Source organism: Capricornis sumatraensis, chromosome 1 (genome assembly GCF_032405125.1).
Source record: "Capricornis sumatraensis isolate serow.1 chromosome 1, serow.2, whole genome shotgun sequence".
NCBI classification, from domain to species: Eukaryota; Metazoa; Chordata; class Mammalia; order Artiodactyla; family Bovidae; genus Capricornis; species Capricornis sumatraensis.
This window is the reverse complement of record NC_091069.1, coordinates 12,512,219-12,517,882: the sequence shown is the minus strand read 5'-3', so window position 1 is coordinate 12,517,882 and position 5,664 is coordinate 12,512,219. Positions and strand designations below refer to the sequence as shown.

Below are 5,664 nucleotides of genomic sequence, written 5' to 3'. Positions count from 1 at the left end.
AATTTTCTATGTTTGGCTGCAAAGCCTATACATTATTAATAATTAAAATTAGAGAAGACACAGCCATTTCATCAAAAGAAATCTGTTTTAAAACTGTTTACCTGAAACAGCTTGCATCTTCGACATGTTTTTCTTTAGGAACACATGTACATTGTCATTTTAACCAAATACATTCTTTTTTAACTTCAGGTAATAATGGGGGCAAAGTGCTCACTTCGGCAGCACATATACTAAAATTGGAACGATACAGATAAGATTAGCATGGTCCCTGTGCAAGGATGACACGCAAATTCATGAAACGTTCCCTAATTTTATAAAATTAATTCTAATCCAAATAATAATAATAATAATGGGGGGAAAGCACAAGGCTTAAGAATTATGTCCTGAAACTTACAAGGCTTAAGAATTATGTCCTGAAACTTCCCTGGTGGTCCAGTGGTTAAGACTCCACGCTTCCACTGCTGGGGGCCCAGGTTCCATGCCTGGTCCACGAATTAAGATTCTGCATGCTGCACAGTGCAGCCAAAAAAAACAACAACAAAAATAATCATCCCCCCCAAATATAAACCTATTTTGAATTCTAAAGCAATTACAAAATCCTCTCTGCTCAACTCTATCTCTTCATCACAGAATGTAGGAAATGAGCATCAGAGTAAGAAGCACAGGAAGCTCTGTAAACTAGACCTTGTGCCCTCATACCAACAAGGACCAATTTAATTGGTCTGGGGTGGGATGTAGGTTACCAATAATTTTTTTTAACTCTCCAGAAAATCCTAACATACAAACAGGAAAACGAACTACAGACCTAATCTAATCCTTTCATCGGCAGCCCATACTTCAAATTTCATGTCCAGCTTACTGCTTTCTACATATCTCCATCTGGAAGGTTGCATGCACACCCCAAACGCAAATGTCCACAGCATCTTTTTCCCAAAGCATATTTTTTGTGTTTCCTTTTGTTCTGTAACATTTCTGATTATGAAATATAACTTAAATGCACAAAAATGCACAAAACATATAAGTACAATTTAACAGTTCTAAAAAAGTACACCTGTGATTATCAGCCAGATTAAGAAATAGACAACCAACAGTGAGCACCTCAGTATCCTATATATCTTATCTTGGCTGGTATCCCAACTCATCCAACCAACATCAGAATAGGGGTCACCGTCGTAAGATTTCTCCTTCTCCCAATCTTCAATAAACCCCCAAGTACTGAAGATTTTACCGCCTAAATATATCTCCTGTTCTTTTTCACTGCCATTTTCTTAGTCCAGGCTCTCATGAGTTTGAACTTGTCTCCAGTTTAACCAATGAAATGATATCTTAAAATAAATCTGATTGTTACCTACTCTTGCTGGCTTCCCATATTTTAGCAAGATAAGATTCTCCTCTGAACTGGCCCTGATCTATATCTAAATATCTATCTACCTACCTACCTATTTCTCTCCTTCTCGCTTTCCCATCGCTATGGAACTTGACCCACTTCAAAACTTATACTGCAGATATACTAACATGCTTACAATTTCCTAAACACACTAGGCCATTTTCTGTCTTTCTATCTGTTCTTCTGCAGCACACATCCTTCTTTCCCACTGCTGAACTTGAATTTATCTTTCAGACCCAACCCACCCACCAATTTCTTCAGGAAGTGGTGTCGGACCACCACTCTATCCCTAAATAGTGATTCATTCTCCCTCCATGCTATTTCTGTACCCTGTTCTTGTCTATAGAATCATTTATCACACTCGTACTTAGAAACAATTTTCAGTGGCAGCCTCCTTTCAACAGCCCCACACCTGCTCCAGGAACTGTCCTTTCTCCATCCACAAAGGCAGGCTTCCAACAGGAGATCCAAACTTCAAAACCTGCCCTCAAGCATAGCTGAACCGGACTGGGCCAATCAGACTCCAGCCTGGGCCAATCAGACTCCCTCCCAGGAGCCTGGAATTCAAATTAAAATAGAAAATTGGTATCTCTGTGTGGCTGAGAACTATTAGTTTTGAAAGAAAGGCTATGGGACTTCCCTACTGGCTAAGACTCCACAACACAAGGGGCCAGAGTTAGACACCTGGTTAGGGAACTAGATTCCACATGCTGCAACGAAGACTTAGCATCACCAAACAAATAAATATTTTTTAAAAAGAAAGAAAGAAACATTATGGAAGCAGCCATATTCTAACCATATGTACTGCTGCTAAGTCGCTTCAGTAGTGTCCAACTCTGTGCAACTCCATAGACAGCAGCTCACTAAGCTCCGCCGTCCCTGGGATTCTCCAGGCAAGAACACTGGAGTGGGTTGCCATTTCCTTCTCCAAAGCATGAAAGTGAAAAGTGAAAGTGAACTCGCTCGTGCCGACTCTTAGCGACCAAATGGACTGCAGCCTTCCAGGCTCCTTCGTCCATGGGATTTTCCAGGCAAGAGTACTGGAGTGGGTTGTCATTGCCTTCTTTATAGTCCAACTTTCACATCCATACATGACCACTGGAAAAACCATAGCCTTGACTAGACAGACCTTTGTTGGGTGCTCATTAATTAGTATCATCCATGGCAGACTGAAGAGCTGTGCATTTTTTCATATGTAAATTTTAATTTTTAAAAAAGTGTAACAAGTTTGAACTCCAGCTAATTATAATTAACACGTATGTCAGTGTTTAGAAATAAACTGTAAGAATGTCTGCAACTTATTTTGTAATACATCAAAAAAAAAGATTGATCGATAATGGGATAAATAGATGGATAAACATGTAAAGCAAATAAAAGAAAATGTTAATTGCTGGGGTTGAGCTAATTGTAGAATATGTAGGAGTTAGTTCACTGTATAATTCTTTCAAATCTTTTGCATGTTTAAACTTTAATAATAAAACACTTAGAGAAAAATGTACCAGCAATACATCTACACTGACTTATATGGACAAGGTCCACACACATAACTGATTGTACTACTCTCTGCCTTAAAATGAAATTTCAAAGGACTTTAACAGATACACTAGATAACTCAACGACTTCCTTTCACTGATTAAGAAATTTTAAAACCATTTGTCTTTCCAGTTCACATGCGTTTTATAATGACAGCTGCTGCTGCTAAGTCACTTCAATTGCGTCCGACTGTGTGTGACCCTACAGACAGCAGCCCACCAGGCTCCCCCATCCCTGGGATTCTCCAGGCAAGAACACTCAAGTGGGTTGCCATTTCCTTCTCCAATGCATGAAAGTGAAAGTGAAAGTGAAGTCGCTCAGTTGTGTCCAACCCTCAGCGACCCCATGGACTGCAGCCTACCAGGCTCCTCCATCCATGGGATTTTCCAGACAGGAGTACTGCAGTGGGGTGCAGTTAGGCACAATTAAAATGTAAAACCAAATACTTCTAATTTCATACTTCTAAACTCCTTTAAAACTAGTTTTAGAAAACATAATAAAGTTAGATGGGGAAAATTCAAATCACGTTTTCTACTATCAAGACCATTCATCAAAACAAAAGAGCTGGCAGCTTTATACTGTAAACCTCCCCTTGACAAGACAGAAAAATACACTAGGAGAATAAGAAGATAAGAATCACAAAATCACAAACTGCTGAAACTGGTCAAAAAGACTAACACAAGACTGTTATTTGTCAAAAAGAAAATTAAGACCCAAAGAGGGGATATATCTTGCCTGATGATGATGTGAAAGTCGTTCAGTCATGTCCAACTCTTCATGACCCCATAGAATATACAACCCATGGAATTCTCCAGGCCAGAATACTGGAGTGAGTAGCTATTCCCTTCTCCAGGGGATCTTCCCTACCCAGGGGTTGAAGCCAGGTCTCCCACTTTGCAGGCAGATTAACAAGCTGAGCCACCAGGGAAGCACCATCTTGCCTGAGGTCACCAACAACTTTTTAGGAAGGCTCAGACTCAAACCCTGGACTCATGACTAAAGTCCAGTGCCCTTTCCATCCTCTCCTGTGGTTCTATATCTCTCTTTTTTTTTGGGGGGGTGGGGGGAGTAATATTACATAGGGCTTCCTTGGTAGTTCAGTGCTAAAGAATCCACCTACCAATGTAGGAGATGCAGGTTCAATCCTGGAGAAGGAAATGGCAACCCACTCCAGTATTCCTGTGTGGGAAATCTCATGGACAGAAGAGCCTGGTGGGCTACAATCCATGGGGTAACAAGAGTCAGACTTAGCAACTAAACAATAAAATATTACATGAAGTGCCTCATCTCAGCTTAAATATTTAATATTTTTCAACTGTTTAATTTTTTTAATTTTTTTGTACCAGGTGTCAAATTCTAAATACAAGTGAATACAGGAATCACATTACAACCGAGATTCAAATGACATACCTTATCATTCACTGTAACTAAACTTCATTAAAACAGCCTGAAAGTGCTGTTCTACTGTTTTAGGTAAATAAAGATGCACTGATAGAATTTTAGCAGTAAATGTGCCTGCATTCCTCGTATGTAGAAGTCCAAAAGTTAACATGTACTTCCCCAAAAATGAGTAACTTAAAGCTACAAAAGCTGGAGAATAAGCCTTAATTCAGTCTATTTTTTGGTCCTTTTTTTTTTTTTTAATTCAGAGTGTATTTTAGAGTATGTTTACTAAAATAATGGATTACAGATCTGGATAACTGTATTTATTCTTGCAAAAGCATTCAAGAAATGCTAGTCTGTGTTGTATAAAGAGTGTGGTTAGGCTTCAGTGAATTATGATACAATTACTGTATTTCTACTGAGATTTCGTCAGACAACTGAAAATCAAAGCAAAGCCTAGACTCCTAAGATACAACTTCAGCAGAATACACTGTCATCCCACAGAGCCATAGGTGACCAGTCAGATGCAAACAAAATAGTGTTTCTTTTCCTATCTCTGTTTCACAGCAAAACAAAAGCTGTAAGAAATGCTAAAAGGGTAGCTCTCTATATGCAAAATAAATTTAAATCATGTTACTTCTATTTAATAAAAGACACTTCTGAAATAATTTAGGAATAGAACGCTCAACAAGACAAGAGTTCCAAGAAAAATAACCAAAAATAAGTCAACCAGAATGAGCTTGCTGTCTGTTATATTAAAATGGGGTTATGTAGAAGTATCCAGCTTACTCTCTGATTAATAATCCATCTGCACAAACACTTAACATTCTGCCAATAGTCCACAGCTTTCAATCCCTAAATCAGATTTCCACAGTGCTGTTGCTGAAAACACCTCACCAAGAACACCTCAACATTGATGAAACACTCAAAATACTACAGAAGGGCATCATACTTCTAGTATGTCAGTAAGGAAGGACCCCTCTGCTACAAAGCAGAATATGTTCCCAATTTCTTGAGCAGCATGTACTAACATGGTTTTTTACCACATGGTAAGCACAGAAAAATTATCTGTGAAATTACATAGATAAGCACTGTATTTCAAAAAGAATATATTTTTCCTACTGAGAGAAAATGTAACTGCTGCAATTATTTTGTTTCTTAACTTCCTTTACTCATTTTACATATCATTTTATCTACCAAAAGCAAGGCTATAAAATGTAACCTCTAAACAGAGTAAAACCTCTTGTATTTCATTAACTGACATACCTGAAATATGATGTCATTTACAAATGTAATGATGACAGTGAAGCAATGCAAGTTCTTGAACTTTCTGAATCTTCAAAATAAGACAAAATCATGCC

At 38.3% G+C, this 5,664-nt stretch overlaps 1 non-coding gene across 1 annotated transcript; it reads left to right on the top strand.

Annotated features, from left to right (window-relative positions):
• Window positions 1–206: 206 nt before the first annotated feature.
• On the top strand, window positions 207–313 carry LOC138093337 (U6 spliceosomal RNA). Its single transcript, XR_011146070.1, has one exon. It is a non-coding gene; the product is annotated as a U6 spliceosomal RNA (small nuclear RNA).
• The last annotated feature ends 5,351 nt before the right edge of the window (window positions 314–5,664 follow it).